The sequence below is a fragment of the Trichosurus vulpecula genome, chromosome 3 (genome assembly GCF_011100635.1).
Source record: "Trichosurus vulpecula isolate mTriVul1 chromosome 3, mTriVul1.pri, whole genome shotgun sequence".
In the NCBI taxonomy this organism is placed as follows: domain Eukaryota; kingdom Metazoa; phylum Chordata; class Mammalia; order Diprotodontia; family Phalangeridae; genus Trichosurus; species Trichosurus vulpecula.
Window position 1 is genome coordinate 113843485 of NC_050575.1, and position 17052 is coordinate 113860536.

Here is a 17052-nt window from a genome sequence, read left to right on the forward strand (position 1 = left end):
TTAATAAAATATACCTATTTATGTTTTTAAGAATACATTTGTGTCAAGCTTTTCCCTTGACGTGGTAAACATGAGAGTCTTTCATGGTAAACATTAGAGATTTTCATACTAACAACAGAAGTAAAGTAGGACTAGACACTTTTATCATTATTCTTTGACAAAATTAGAGAGAAAGTGTCATTGGATTTGGGTAGAAGAGGTTATTAGTAACCATAACAGTGAATAATTACTCCAAACCTCAGTTCAACTTGCCTTTGAACTTTTTTCTTTTTACATTTTTTGGGAGTTGATTTAGTTTTTAATCAAGATTTAATATTTAAAAGTTTACATTTACATTTAACCATCAGGGGTAGGGTGGAGGGCACTACTGACCAAGTGTCTGAACCTATTTTGATAAGGGCCAAAGGCAGTCAGTTCCATGCTCATTTCATGTAATTGATGTTGTTAAGAATTCCACCAATCACTGCAACGTGCTTTTGTGATTGGTAATCCTGGTCTCCTTAGTTTAAGTGTTTAGATGTGTAAAGATTATCCAGAGTCTGGCTCGGTCCACACCATCTGGGAAAAGACCAATGTCCTTCTTTCTGCCCTTGCTGCCTTTCAATAGAAACAACCATGGAATAACTGCATACCATTCTTTCATCATGACATTGTGTAAAGAAACAAAACCAAATACATTGACTCCTTCCCTGAGCAGACAACTCCAATCCTTTTCAGTTTACAGACAAGCCTTAAACCCAAGAGTTCAGGGAAACATAACCCAGGGGCTCATAATTAAAGCTCCTCTCTCTTTGCAGGCAAGTCAAACTCAGAGGTCAAAGAAATACAACTGAGGTACTTAGATTCAAATCTCCTTGATGGAAGATTGGGCCTCCTCTTCCCCTTTCCCTCCTCCTCTCATATATTTATTCCTTCTTTCAAGTCTCAGGTCTTAACTCACTGTCAACCTTTCTGTTATGGCTGCATACATTCACTGACTGGGGGGTTCAGCTTTGTTAAAATCTTTTCGTAGGAACTTCCAGTCATGTGACTGACAAGATGAAGGGCTAGACATTTTCTCTGATTCTTATGACTTCTCAAACTTCTTCAAAACAAGGATTATGTGTAAGAGATAAAGCAACTTCATCTGGCTCTATAGTCTAGGATGCCAAGAACCCAACCAAAGTAAACATATCATTAACTGACAGCATAGAAGGCTAATCTTTAATCTTTAATGTAACCTCTCAGCATCCCTCCCTTATCGTCCATCACATGCTTATAACAAAAGTGATCTCTACAATTCTCTCCTCTCAATGCCTGGGAAAACCAAAAGACAAAAGCTTACTTTGGCTAGGACAGCAGCATGTCAAATTTCTGTGCTTTGATAGAGCTTAATCAGAGGACTGAGAACAGAGGGAATGTGGGTAGAATGTGTATATGGTTGACTGGCACTCCACTAACTCCAATGGAAAGAGCCTACCACCCTACTGAGGCCAGCTGCATTCCCCCCACCCCCGAAGTCATTTGGGACAGAGACTGAGACTGGTAAAATGTGAATTGTCTAGTGTGAGAAAAGGGTGAGCTGGCTTTGAAGTTTAGCCCACCAGGGAAACCTCCACCAAAGGGAAGGAGTCAGAAAGTGAGTGATAGGGGGAAATAAGTTTAAAAAAAGATTTAAATTACTACAGATCTCAGAAGGAAGAAAACTTAGTTAAGGACCTTGAGTGTCAGCAGAAAAACCAACGGAGAAGATATTAATAACAGATGTCTACGAATAAATATTGCGGGCTGAAGGAAGGGGCTCAATAAGGTCAAATTGTTTACTTCATATATGTGAGAATGTTATCAGTACTCTTATGACTGTCATCATTATTTGGGTAGTTTGAAAGAAAGGCTTGGGCTGAGAGGTATATGATTGGGTGATTCTAAAAAAATAAAGCTGTGTAGGGGGAAATGAAAAGGAGCAATGAGGATGAAGGGGAGAGTTGATACAGAAGAAGCAAGTAAGGGGAGGGCAGTTAGTGCTGGAACCTTACTCACATCAGAAGTGGGTTAAACAAGGAACAACATATGTATGTATATATATGCATATGTGTATATATATATATATATATATCTGTGCCTATGTGTGTGTATGTATATACATATATATGCATATATATATATATATATATATTATATATATGGATATAAAAGTCCTCTAAATTTAGAAAGAAATATGAAGGTGAGTGGATAGGGTAGAGGGAAAGGATAAAGGAGGATTCTTACAAGGGTGGGAGGTTAAGGAATAGTAGGGCAAGGTAGCAGGTAGAAGTAAATTAGAGGAACGAGGAGAAATAGGGTAAATAAGGCAAGAAGGATAGTGAGGAAAAATAGGAAGGAGAGAAATATACAAGTAATTATAGCTTCGAATGTGAATGGGATGGATTTACTCAAAATGGAAATGGAGAGTAGCTTAAAAATCTGAATTCAACAATACGTTGCTTTTAGGAAACACAATAAAAATGAGAGACGCAAAGATAAAATAAAGGGCAGGAGTAGAATCTATTAAATAAAAAAAGTAGGTGTAGTAATCATGATCTCAGACAAAATTAAAACTAAAATAGATTTAATTAAAAGAGGAAACAGGGAAACTACGCTGTGTCATCAGTATTATTTAATATTGTTTTAGACCATTAGAAACAACTAGACAGTATAAAATACCTGAAATTATACCTGCCAAAACCAACACCACAACTACACAAACATAAACATTAAAACATTTTTATACAAATAAAGTCATATTTAAATATTGGAGTAACATTTATTGTTTATGGGTAGATAAAGCCAATATAATATTCAATTCCATCCCAATTAAATTACTAAAAAATTATTTTCCTGAGTTAGAAAAAATAGTAAAGTTCATTTGGAAGAACAAAAGGTGAGGAATTTCAAAGAAACCAGGGGAAAAAGATGTAAAAGAAGGAGATTGAGCAGTATCAGCCATAAATTATATTATTAGGTGAGTGCGTCGTTGAAGTATAAAATGGATCATTTAAACTATTTTAAGTTAAAAATTTATTGCATAAGTAAAACCGATGTAGCCAAGAATAGAAGGATTGCAGAAAACTGGGAAAAAACTTTCATAAACAATCTCTCAGATAGGATGTGATTGTGTTGGAATGCTGCGATGGTGTAGGAAATGATGAACTGGTTGGTTCAGAAAAATATGGAAAGACTTGGACCTATGAAGGAAGATGCTCCAGAGAAAGAGATGACGAGTGGAAGTATGCATAGTAGGGTCCTACATACACATGTATGAGTGTATGTGTGTATATATGTGTATATTTATAGATACCTATGTATATACATATGTATTGGAATTTAATTATGACCTTCTTTATGGTGGGGAGGGATGGAGAAGGAGGGAAAAAAAATAAAGTAAAAATTGCACAGCAAAGAACAAAAGAAAACCAACAAGGAAGCAAAGAAAAGTTGGGCAGCTTTGAAAACAGTATGTAATATTTATTGTATAGGTTTTCTAGAAATGGAAATTTATTGTTTCATATTGAATCCTCTCTTATGTTCTGCTGTGTACATGGAAATGTTTTTGTTTCTTTTCTCATTTTGTATTTAAGTTTAAAATTAATAAAAAAAGTTACAAAAAAGTGCCTATTATGTGCTAGGCCCTGTGCTAAGTACTGGGGATACAAAAAAAGGGCAAAAAACGGTCCCTGCCCTCAAGGAGCTCACAATATAATTGGGAGACAACATGAAAACAGAAAGGTACAAACAAGCTATACTTAGGATAAATAGGAGATAATTAAGAGAGGGAATTAGGGTAGCTAGCAGGCACAGTGGATAGAGTCCCAGGCTTGTAAGGGAGTGAAGAAGGTTCATTTTCCTGAGTTCTAACCTGGCATCAGACACTTAATAGCTGTGTTTGCCTCGTTTCCTCATCTGTAAAATGAGCTAGAGAAAGAAACCACTTAATGTTAACAGGATTTTTACTGAGCCATTCTCTATCCTAAGAATGACATAAGAGTAGGCCAGAGATAAAGTGCCAGTAATCAGGTAGCCATTTCATAAATTACTTTGATTATGAGGAACAGATTTGCAAATCAGGAATTCTTTTGATCAGAATTCCACCTTGGTGAAGTGAAGACAGAGATTATATACATAAATCACAATGGCAAGGCAGGGGGGAAGGTGGATTACAAACAATTGTTCCCAGGGCCAGAGTGGTTTCCCACAAGTGTAAAACAATACAACAATCTTGGAGTCCTGTGGGAGCATTATTGTTCAAGTCTTTGGGGGCTGTTACTTGGTAGGTCACAGGATCAGAATTCTGTGAGAGGAACAGGTTCTACAGTCTTTGATTCCCTTCACTTCAGGTAGACAGGTAGTGATTATGAGCATTGTCAAAGTTTGACCATTCCAAGCTTCATTGTAATCTTCTAACTCATAAGCTAAAAGAGGCAATTCTGAAAAATCTAACCTATTAGCATATTTATTATACATATCACATCGATTAGTAAGAAAATTATAATTCCCTCCTTTCGGCCATAAGGGTTGGAATGGCCCTTGAAGGCTGATGAGGAACATTCATCTGAAACATGATTTTAATTTTATGTAAGAATAAGTGAGTTACAAGTTGAATGCCAAGGTAAATGTCAAGGCAAATAAAGAAGAGAAACATTAGACCAGGGAGGGCAGAGCAGAGAATGCTGCCAAGGTTTTCGGGCAACCCGAAGAATAGATCAAAGGAAGGTGGGAGGGAGAGATGCTCCACAATGTTTTGACCCCTATTCCATAAATCTTCCACTTGCTTGTTTAGAGCACAAAGATCTTCCTCTACGTGAGAGGATTGGTTGACATAGAAATATTCCTCCCCAGTGATGGCACAGGCCCCCTCTCTCAGCTGTTAGGATGTCCAGCACCTGATGGTTTTGCAATACCATGAGGTAAAATGAATCAACCTGAATTTGGAAGTTGGTGACAAGCTTTCCTGTATGCTCCAGGCCCATGGCCAGTTCTGCCAAGAGGTTCCCAACAAAGAGGTACAGCATGCCGCAGGTGGCCGTGGTACCAGTCAGGGATCCCATGGATGCCAACAGGGCCACAATTGGGCAGGAAAGCAAACCTTCCCTGCCATTGGAGGGACAACTTTAACTGTAGAGCAACTTCAGTGGAGTGGTGATTCCCTGGGAATAGGGACAAATTGAGCATAGTGTAGACAAAAGCACGGGGGCCATCCCAGAACGGAAGGAGACTGTGATATAATATAGAGCCAGATAAGAACAGTCTTGTGGATGGGAGCAATTCAGCGGCAAAGTTATGTGTATTAGAGGGTGAATCCCAGGCAAAGTGAGTGAAACTCCTGGAACTCAGTGCCTCTTGGCATGAGTATTTAGCTCTGGCATGGTTATGGAACCAGAGGCCTTTCCAGGACTCCTACACTAACCTGGAAATTGAATAGATTCTTTTATAGTTGCCTTTTTGTGGGCAAAGGTCAGAGGTCTGATGCCTTATTGGGTAGGGCAGGTTGCCCCTACTCCCACCCTCCTCCTTCAGGGGACTTTTGCAGTGTTATGAGATGCCCCAGTCCTATTCAGGAAAATCTGTGTCCATTGGAGTTGGCCAGAGGAATCAAGTGAGGCATTTAGGAAAGCAACCCATGTGGAGTTCAGAATAAAGGTGAAATTACATTGCATGGAGGCCAGAGACTGCTATAGTAGCAAGAAAGAAAAGACTTAGTTCATAGGGAGGTAATTGCGAACCTCAGGCTACATCTGATTTCTTGTGTTAGTGGTCTGCATCTTCTGTTGTCTTCTTCTCCTGGGGTCTTGGGAACATTGTCTACCTCAGTTGTCAGCTGCTTTAGACCCTGTTTAATCTTTAGGGTCAGGTCACCTGTAAATTTTACAATCCAGGTGGGTGGTACTGCCCTTTTGAGGTGTGACAGGTGGATCTAGGACTCTACTCCCTGGAGTTTGGCTGCAGTGGGAGTGGTGAGCAGGATCAAAGGGGCCTTCCCACTACGGCTCCAAGGAGTGTTTTTGGAGATGATGCTCACAGTAGACCTAGTCACAGGGTTGGATCAAGGGCTGAGTTTCGGTTGGAGTTTCTTTTCTTTTTTTTTTAAATTTTTTTTTGGTTGGAGTTTCTAAACAATGGGACTGTGAGACAAGTTGGTTAGTCTCTGATATTTTTCTAAACCAACCCAGTACAGTATTGTAGGAGAAAACCTTTGGCTGCTATGCTTCCCATCCACTGGTACAATGGCATTGGGTGTCCTGTTACTATCTCATAGGGAGTGAGCTCGTGGGAACCAGATGGTCTAGATCTAAGGCTTAGCAGGACCAAAAGAAGGGCTTTGGGCCAGGGGATACCTAGCTCCAGTATCTTTGTCAAGAAAGCCCCAAAAGGGATCAAGAAGAATCAGATTCAACAGAACAACAAAAAAGGGAATTAAGAGGAGTTGGGAAAGACTTTCTCTAGAAGGTGGGATTTTTTTGGGGGGATTTGAAGGAAGCCAGGGAGACTAGGAGGCTGAGATAAGGAGGGAACGCATCCCAGGCATGTGGGACAGTTAGAGAAAATACTTGGAGAGAATTCTTCATGGGAGCTAAGATGACAAAGTAAGCAGTAGCTCTCACTCATTTTCCCTTATTGACCTCTAAAAAAAATAGTGCCCCAGGAAAAATCCTGGAACAGCAGATATAGTGCAAAGACAGAGAGAAGCAGTCTTTTAGCCTGGGAAACTTGGAGGATCACCAAGAAATGTCTGTTTCACTTGGATAAAAAGGGGAGCACAGTCCAGGAAGGGAGGCATCCCAGCAAGCCAGCAGCAAGCTCTGCCTCAGCAAACCAATGGGAGATCCTGAGCCCTAGGGTGGTGAAAAAGGCAAACACCAACACCAGGACCCCCCAAATGCCTTAGGATAGCCAGGGGAACCAGCAGACTCCAGCTTGGAGAACCACCATGTGTACTGGAACAGCCCCAAATAGGCAGACATCCTCTAGTGGCCACCTTCCCTAGTCTTCAGCACAGCTCTGAGTGGGCAGACTTCACTTCAGTGTAGCTCCAGGGAAACACAGAAAAACCCCAGCTGGCTTCAGCACACACCAGACACCACCACTAGGACCCAGCTCAGCATCAGGTAAGCTGCCAGATCTCTATAGCCTCCAGCTGCCAGCACCTGAGGCCCCAGAACACAAAGCCAGTGACCAGGCCCGTGGCCCCCAGCACAGGAAGCTTGGGATAGTGCTCCCTGTGCTCCAGCAGGAGAACTCAACTTCAAAAGCCAGAAAATAGGCAAACAAAATGAACAAAAAGCAGAAAAGAACACTGACACAGAGAATTATTGTGGTGACAGGGAAGATCAAAACACAAACTCAGAAGAGGGCAACATTGTTAATATATCTACATCTGAAACCTCAAAGAGAAAATGAATTGGTCCCAGGCCCAAAAATCCTTCTTGGGAGAACTCAAGAAAGATTTTAAAAGTCAAACAAGAGAGGTAGAAGAAAAATTGGGAAAAGAAATGAGAGGTATGCAAAAGAGAGTCAATAGCTTGGAAAAGGAAAGACAAAAATTGACTGAAGAAAATAACTGCTTAAAAAAATACAATTGACCTGGGGCAGCTAGGTGGCGCAGTGAGTAGAGCACCAGCCCTGGAGTCAGGAGGACCTGAGTTCAAATCCGGACTCAGACACTTGACACATGTACTAGCTGTGTGACCTTGGGCAAGTCACTTAACCCCAATTGCCCTGCCAAAAAGCAAAAAAAAAAATAATAATAATAATATAAAAATACAATTGACCAAATGGAAAGGGAGGTACAAAAATGCACTGAAGAGAAGAGCTCCTTAAAAAGTAGGATTGGCCAAATGGAAAAGGAGGTACAGAAGCTAACTGAAGAAAACAATTCTTAAAATTCTAAATTCTAAATTCTAATTCTAAAAATTAGAATTGGGCAAGTGGAAGCTAATGACTCTATGAGACATCAAGAATCAGTCAAACAAAATCAGAAGAATGAAAAAATAGAAGAAAATATAAAATACTTCATTGGAAAATAGATTCAGGGGAGATAATTTAAGAATTATTGGTCTACCTGAAAGCCATGATTAATAAAAGATCCTGGACAGAATCTTTCAAGAAATTATCAAGGAAAACTTCCCTGAGGTCCTAGAACCAGAGGGTAAAATAGTTCATTAACAGAATCCATCGATCACCTCCTGAAAGACATCCTAAAATGAAAACCCCAAGGAATATTGTAGCCAAATTCCAGAATTATCAGGTCAAAAAGAAAATACTGCAAGGAGCCAGAAAGAAACAATCTAAATATCATAGAACCATGACCAGGATTATGTAGGACTTAGCAGCTTCTACAGTGAAGGATCAGAGGGCTTGAAATATGATATTTTGGAAGGCAAAGGAGCTTGGATTATAACCACGGATCAACTACCCATCAAAATTGAGCATAATCTTTCAGGGGAGGAGATGGACATTCAACGAAATAGGGGACTTCCAAACCTCCCTGATGAAAAGACCAGAACTCAACAGAAAATTTGATCTTCAAATACAAGACTCAAGAGAAACATAAAAAGGTAAACAGGAAAGAAAAAAAACCATGTTATTCAATAACGGTAAACTGTTTACATCCCTACATAGGATGATGATACTTGTAACTCTTGAGAACTGTATCATTATTGTGACATTTAGAAGGGGTACACATAGACAGAGTATATGGGTATAAGTTGACTTTGATGTGATGATAAAAAATTAATTGAGGGGTGAAAAAAGCATTATGCTTGGAGAAGAGGAAAGGAGCACATAAAAAAGGGTAAATTGCCTCACATGAAATCGCACAAAGACCTATTACAGTAGAGGGAAAGAAGGGAGGGAGTCGAGCATTGTATGAACCTTACTCTCATTGGGTTTGACTCAAAGATGGAATAACATACATGCTCACTTGCATATAGAAATCTATTTTACCCTATAGGAAGTAGGAGGGGTAAAGGGGAAAAAAGGGAGGGTGGATAGAAGGGAGGGCAGAAGGGAAGGAGGAAGTAGTAGTGGAAAGGGGAAAAAAGGGGAGAGGGGCTGATTAAAGGGAGGGTAGATTAAGGGAGGTGGTGGTCAGAAGCAAAACCCTAGTGAGGAGTGAAAAGGAAAAAGGAGAGAGAAAAGTATAAATGATGGGCGAGTAGGATAGAAAGACACAGTTAGAAATCATAACTGTGAATGTGAATGCAATGAACTCTCTCATAAAGTGGAAGTGGATAGCAGAGTGGATTAAAAACCATAATCCTACAATATGTTGTTTACAAGAAACACATTTGAAGAAAAGAGATGCACACAGAATGAGGTAAAAGGCTGGAGCAGAATATATTATGCTTCAGCTGAAGTAAAAAAAAAAAGCAGGAATAGCAATCCTGATCTCAGACAAAACAAAAGCAAAAATAGATCTAATTAAAAAAGATGAGGAAGAAAACTACATCCTGCTAAAAGGTAACATAGACAATGAAGTAATAGCAATACTAAACATATATGCACCAAGTAGTATAGCATCCACATTCTTAAAGGAGAAATTAAGTGAGTTGCAGGAAGAAATAGATGGCAAAACTATACATACTAGTGGGGGGCCTCAATTTCCCCTGTCAGAACTAGATAAATTTAACCATAATATAAGCAAAAAAGAAGTTAAGAAGGTATATAAAATCTTAGAAAAGTTAGATATGGTAGACCTCTGGAGAAAATTGAATGGACATAGAAATGAATTATCTTTTTCTCAGAAGTACATGGCATCTACACAAAAATTGACCATACACTAGGGCATAAAAACCTCACAGTTCAATGCAGAAAGGCAGAAATATCAAATGCATCCTTTTCAGATCATGATGCAATAAAAATTATATGTAATAAAGGACCATGGAAGGATAAACTAAAAATTATTTGGAAACTAAATAATCTAATCCTAAAGAATGAGTGGATCAAACAACAAATCATAGAAACGACCAACAAATTCACCCAAGAAAATAATAATAAGACAACATACCAAAACTTATAGGATGCAGCCAAAGCAGTTCTTAGGGGAAATTTTATATCTCTAAATGCTTACATGAATAAAATAGAGAAAGAGTAGATCAATGAATGGGGCATGCAACTAAAAAAGCTAGAAAAGGAACAAATTAAAAATCCTCAATTAAATACCAAATTAGAAATTCTGAAAATCAAAAGAGAGATTAATAAAACTAAAATTAAGAAAACTATTGAACTAACAAATATAAGAGCTGGTTTTATGAAAAAAAAAACCAATGAAATAGATAAACTTTTGGTTAATTTGATTAAAAAAAAGAAAGAAGAAAACCAAATTACCAGCATCAAAAGTGAAAATGGTGAATTAACTACCAATGAAGAGGAAATTAAATAATAATTAGGAGCTATTTTGCCCAACTGTATGCCAATAAGTCTGACAATCTTAGTGAAATGGATGAATATTTACAAAAATATAAATTGCTCAGATTAACAGAAGAGGAAATAAAATACTTAAATAACCCCATTTCAGAAAAAAAAAAATTGAACAAGCTATCAATGAACTCCCTAAGAAAAAATCTCCAGGGCCAGAAGGGTTTACAAGTGAATTCTACCAAACATTTCGAGAACAAGTAATTCCAATGCTATATAAACTACTTGGGAAAATTGGCAAAAGAAGGAGTCCTACCAAATTCTTTTTATGGTACAAATATGGTACTGACACCTAAAACGGGAAAAACCAAAACAGAGAAAGAAAATTATAGATCAATCTCTCTAATAAATATAGATGCAATAATTTTAAATAAAATATTAGCAAAGAGATTACAACAACTTATTGCAAGGCTAATATACTATAACCAGGTGGGATTTATGCCAGGAATGCAATACTGGTTCAATATTAGGAAAACTATCAGCATAATTGACCATATCAATAACAAAATTAACAGAAATCATATGATTGTCTCAATAGATACACAAAAAACTTTTGACAAAATACAACACATATTCCTATTAAAAACACTAGAGAGCATATGAATAAATGGAGTTTTACTTAAAGTGATAAATAGCATCTATTTAAAACCATCAGCAAGCATTATATGTAATGGGGATAAGCTAGAAGCATTGCCAATAAGATCAGGGGTGAAACAAGGATGTCCATTGTCACCACTACTATTCAATATTGTGTTAGAAATGTTAACTTTAGCACTAAGAGAAGAAAAAGAAATGGAAGGAATTAGAATAGGCAATGAAGAAACAAAGCTATCACTCTTTGTCTATGATATGGTGGTATACTTAGAAAATCCTAGAGAATCAACTAAAAAACTACTTGAAATAATTAACAACTTTAGCAAGGTTGCAGGATTTATATGAACCCACATAAATCATCAGCATTTCTATATACTACTAACAAAGCCCAACAGCAAGAGATAGAGAAATTCAATTTAAACCAATTGTAGACAATATAAAATATTTGGGAGTCTATCTGCTAAGACAAACCCAGGAACTACATGAACACAATCACAAAACACTTTTAACACAAAGTCAGATCTAAATAATTGAAAAAACATCAGTTGCTTATGTGTAGGCCAAGCTAGCATATAATAAAAATGACAATTCTACCTAAATTAATTTATTTATTTTGTGCCGTACCAGTGAAACTACCAAAAAATAATTTTATAGAACTAGAAAAAAATAATAACAAAATTCATCCGGAAGAATAAAAGCTACAGAATATCAAGGGAATTAATGAAAAGAAATGCAAGGGAAGATGGCCTACCTGTACCAGATCTAAAACTGTATTATAAAGCAGCTACCATCAAACTAAGAAATAGAGTGGTGTATCAGTGGAATAGGTTAGGTACACAAGACACAGTAGTCAATGACTATAGTAATCTGCTGTTTGATAAACCCAAAGATTCCAGCTTATGGAATAAAAACTCACTATTTGACAAAAACTACTGGGAAAACTGGAAAATAGTATGGCAGAAACTAGGCATAGACCAACATCTTACACCATATACCAAAATGGGTATATGATTTAGATAAAAATGATGATGCTATAAACAAATTAAGAGAGCAAGGAATAGTTTACCTGTCAGATCTATGGAGAATGGAAGAATTTATGACCAAATGAGATATAAAGAACATTGTGAAATGCAAAATGGGTAATTTTGATTACATTAAATTAAAAAGTTTTTGCACAAACAAAGCCAATGCAACTAAGATTAGAAGGGAAACAGAAAGCTGGGAAACAATTTTTACAGTCAGTGTCTCTGATAAAGGTCTTATTTCAAAAAAAATATAGAGAACTGAGTCAAATTTATAAGAATATAAGTCATTCTCCAATTGATAAATGGTCAATGGATATGAACAAGGAGTTTTCAGATAAAGAAATTAAGGTTGTCTATAATCATATGGAAAAAATGCTCTAAATCACGATTGATTGGAGAAATGCAAATTAAAACAACTCTCAGATACCACTTCATACCTATCAGATTGGCTAACATGACAAAACAGGAAAATGATAAATGTTGGAGAAGATGTGGGAAAATCAGAACACTAATGCATTGTTGGTGGAGTTGTGAATTGACCCAACCATTCTGGAGAACAATTTGGAGCTATACCCAAAGGGCTATAAAACCATACATACCCTTGATCCAGCAATATCACATCTAGGTCTGTATCCCAAAGAGATCATAAAAATGGAAAAAGGACCCACGTGTACAAAAATATTTATAGCAGCTCTTTTTATGGTGGCAAAGAATTGGAAATTGAGGAGATACCCATCATTTGGGGAGTGGTTGAACAAGTTGTGGTATATGAATGTAATGGAATACTACTGTGCTATAAGAAATTATGAGCAGGTGGACTTCAGAAAAACTTAGAAAGACTTATATGAACTGACACTGAATGATGTGAGCAGAACCAGGAGAACATTGTACACAGTAACAGCCACATTATGTGTTGACTAACTTTGACAGACTTAGCTCTTTCAGGCAATGTAAGGATCTAAGACAACTCCAAAAAACTCATGCTGGAAAATGCTTTCCATATCCAGAGAAAGAACTTTAGAGTCTGAATGCAGATTGAAGCATAGTATTTGCTCTCTCTTTTTTGTTGTTTTGTTTTGTTTCTTCTTTCTTATGGTTCCTCCCATTGGATCTAATTCTTCTTTACAACATGACTAATGTGAAAATATGTTTAATATGAATGCATATGTAGAGCTTATATCAGATTGAATGCTGTCTTGGGAAGGAGGGAGGAGAGGAATGAGGAGGAAATTTAAAACTCAAAAGCTTATGGAAGTGAATGTTGAAAACTAAAAATAAATTAATTAATTAAAAAAAAAAGAAATGATGAGCAGGCAGACTTCAGAAAAACCTGGAAAGGCTTGCATGAACTGATGCTGAATGAAGTGAGCAGAACCAGGAAAACATTGTACACAGTAATAACCACATTGTGCAATGACCAACTTTGATAGACTTAGCTCTTCTCAGCAATGCAATGATCTAAGACAATTCCAAAAGACTCATGATGGAAAATGCTATCCACCTCCAAAGAAAGAGCTATGGAGTCTGAATGCAGATTGAAGCATACTATTTTTCCTCTCCCTCACTTTGGTTCTAATTCTTCTTCACAACACAACTAATGTGAAAATATGTTTAGACTAATGTGAAAATATGTTTAATATAATTGTACATGCATGGCCTATATCAGATTGCACATTGTCTTGGGGAGGCGGAGGAGAAGGAGGAAGAGAAAATTTAAAACTCGAAAGCTTATAAAAGTGAACTTTGAGCAGAACCAGGAGAACATTGTACACAGTAACAACCACACTGTTTAATGACTGACTTTGATAGACTTAGTTCTTCCCAGCAATGCAAGTATCTAAGACAACTCCAAAAGACTCATGATGGAAAATGCTTTCTACATACGGAGAAAGAACTTCAGAGTCTGAATGAGGATGGAAGCATACTATTTGCTCTCCTTTTCTTTTGTTGTTTTGTTTTGTTTCTTCTTTCATGTGGTTCCTCCCATTAGTTCTAATTCTTCTTTACATCATGAATAATGTGAAAATATGTTTAATATGAATGCATAAGTAGAGCTTATATCAGATTACATGCTGTCTTGGGGAGGGGGGAGGAGAGAGAGGAGGAGAAAATCTGAAACTCAAAATCTTATGGAAGTAAATGTTGAAAACTAAAAATAAATAAATAGATTTTTTAAAATGGAAAAAAAAATGCCTGGAGAAAAAGAGGCCAGTGTCACTGGATCATAGAGCACATGAAGGTGAATAAGATGTAAAATGACTAGAAAGATAGGAGGGGGCCACGTTATGGAGGGCTTTGAATGCCAAATGCAAGATTTTATAGTTGATCCTGGAGTAAATAGGGAGCCACTGGAGTTTATTGAGTAGGGAGAGTGACATAATCTGACCTACACTTTAGGAAAATCACTTTAGTGGAGGAATAGAGGATGGATTGGAGTGGGGAGAGACCTGAGGCAGGCAGACTCACCAGCAGGCTATTAGCTATGCAATAGTCTAAGCATGAGGTAATGAGGGCTTGTACCAAGGTGGTGGCAGTATCAGAGGAGAGAAGGGAAAGAATTAGATATTACAAAAGTTCAAATTAACAGATTTTTGGCAATAGACTGGATGTAGGGGAGGTGAGAGATAGTGAAGAGTCAAGCATGACACTTTGGTTGCAAACCTGAGAGTCTGAGAGATGGTGTTGATCTCTATATAATATGGATAATGAGTTCAGTTTTGGACATATTGAATTGAAGATATCTATCAGGGGGGCATAGCCAAGATGGCGGCTGGAAAGCAGGGACTTGCATAAGCTCCCCACCAGGTCCCTCCAAACACCTATAAAAATGGCTCTGAACAAATTCTAGAAGTGCAGAACCCACAAAATAGCAGAGGGAAACAGGGATCCAGCCCAGGACAGCCTGGATGGTCGCTGGGTAAGGTCTATCGCAGGGAGCTGGGAGTAGAAGGGAGCAGAGACCAGCGTGGGCTGTGCTCAGACCAACCAGACCAGGAGCCAGGCAGAACAGGCCCTAGTGCCCTGAATCAGTGAACTGTGGCAGTTACCAGACTTCTCAACCCACAAACACCAAAGACAACAGAGAAGGTTAGTGGGAAAAACTGTGGGGGACAGAGTGAAAGGAGTTCATGGTTCAGCTACTGCCCCGGGGGCAGCGGAGGTGATGTAGCTCTGAGGCTGCTTATAGAGCTGCAGTTGCAGTTGCTTCAGGCCCCAGGCCCACCTGGTGGGAGGAATTAAGTGGTGAATCTGAGCGGGAGTGCAGAGCCAGCTTAGATCTGAGTTTGGTCTGAGTTGGCGGTTCTTGGGGGAGGAGGAGCGCTGCTGTGGCAGAGCTTGCTGTGTAGAAATAGCTCTGAAAACAACAGCACAGCCCCTCAAGCTTGGGACAAAGTACTATATACTCTACAAGCAGTCATACCCTGACAAAAAACTCAAGGGTCAAGTAAGTTGGCTGGGAACATGGCCAGGCAGCAAAAACGGTCTCAGATTCAGTCTCAGACTTTGGAATCTTTCTTTGGCGACAAAGAAGACCAAAACATACAGCCAGAAGAAGTCAACAAAGTCAAAGAGCCTACATCAAAAGCCTCCAAGAAAAACATGGGCTGGTCTCAGGCCGTGGAAGAGCTCAAAAAGGATTTGGAAAAGCAAGAGAAAGAGAGGAAAAATTGGGAAGAGAAATGAGAGTGATGCAAGAAAACCATGAAAAACAAGTCAATGACTTGCTAAAGGAGACCCAAAAAAACACTGAAGAAAACAACACCTTAAAAAATAGACTAACAGGAGACAGGCTGGGAGAAAGCTGGGCACCCGAAACCGGCGGAGATCCCCAGGCCTCCCAACACAGGACAGCAGTCTGTGGAAGCAACGAGAGGCAGCGCAACGCCACCGGCAGTGAAACACCAACTTCTGAGGCTTGCAGCCCAAAGGTATGAAACATGACTTCTTGAACTTCCAGGAGACATAATGTCCAGGTAAACGGCTCTAATCCCTACCCCTGTCACCCAGAGAATTCCTTGGAAAAAAAGAACACTGGTACAGAGGAGACAGAAGTGGGGCTTCAGTGGCCAAATAGTAGAAGTTCGTTAGTCCCAGAGGGGCAGAGCCAGCAGGGGTCAACACCAGGAGCCCAGACGTAATCTTGCTCCCCTAGGGGAAGTGCTCACACCAGCTCAAACAATAAAGAGCTGAGACCATTGCTGAAGAGCAACAGTGCTGGAGAGCAACCCCAGGGAAAGAGACATCAGGGAGCCAGACCTCTGGTAGTTTTATTGATATGGCACTGAATAGGTAAATTAATTTAGGTATTTGTGGATGTTTTGACATTGCTGTCTTCTTCTGAGTTTCTGTTTTGACCTTCCCTGTCACCATAGTAGCTTTTTATGGTTGGTTTCTTTTTTTGGTTGTTGTTTGCTCACTTTCACAGCCAACTTCTTGACTTGGAATTTTATGTTAAAGTTGGGCTCTGTCCCTGGGTTGGAGGTAGAGAGACATTGTCCTCTGCTGTTTTCAGAGCTAGTCCTTGGGGTTTAGAACTTTTTTATACTTTCAAGGTGGTACGATCTGGAAGACATGTGGTCACTGATCCCTTGTTCCCAGAAGTAATATTAGTCCTTGGGGCCTTGTGCCTGCAAAGGATACTTCCACTCAGGGCCCCTGTTCCCTTGGGGATGCTTCCTCTGGGACCTTGCTCCCTTATGACTAAAAGTGATATCGCTGCTCAGGGCCCCTGATCCTTGGGACCGCAAGCACTCCTCTCTGCTTTAAAATTGTGACCTGAAAGTGGGTATAGACAATGTTGTTGCCAAATACTGTCCTGTCTTGTGCCCAATGCTGGCACAGGGGTCCCCTATAGTCTCTTTCTAACCAGTTTCCCAATGCCCTTACTATCTCTGGTTAGAGAGCTCCCAAAGTTTCTGCTGCTACTGTTGCCACCTCCAAGTCCCACTATTGGTGTTGCTGACACATGGACTCTGGACCAGCCCCCCCTTCCAATGTCATA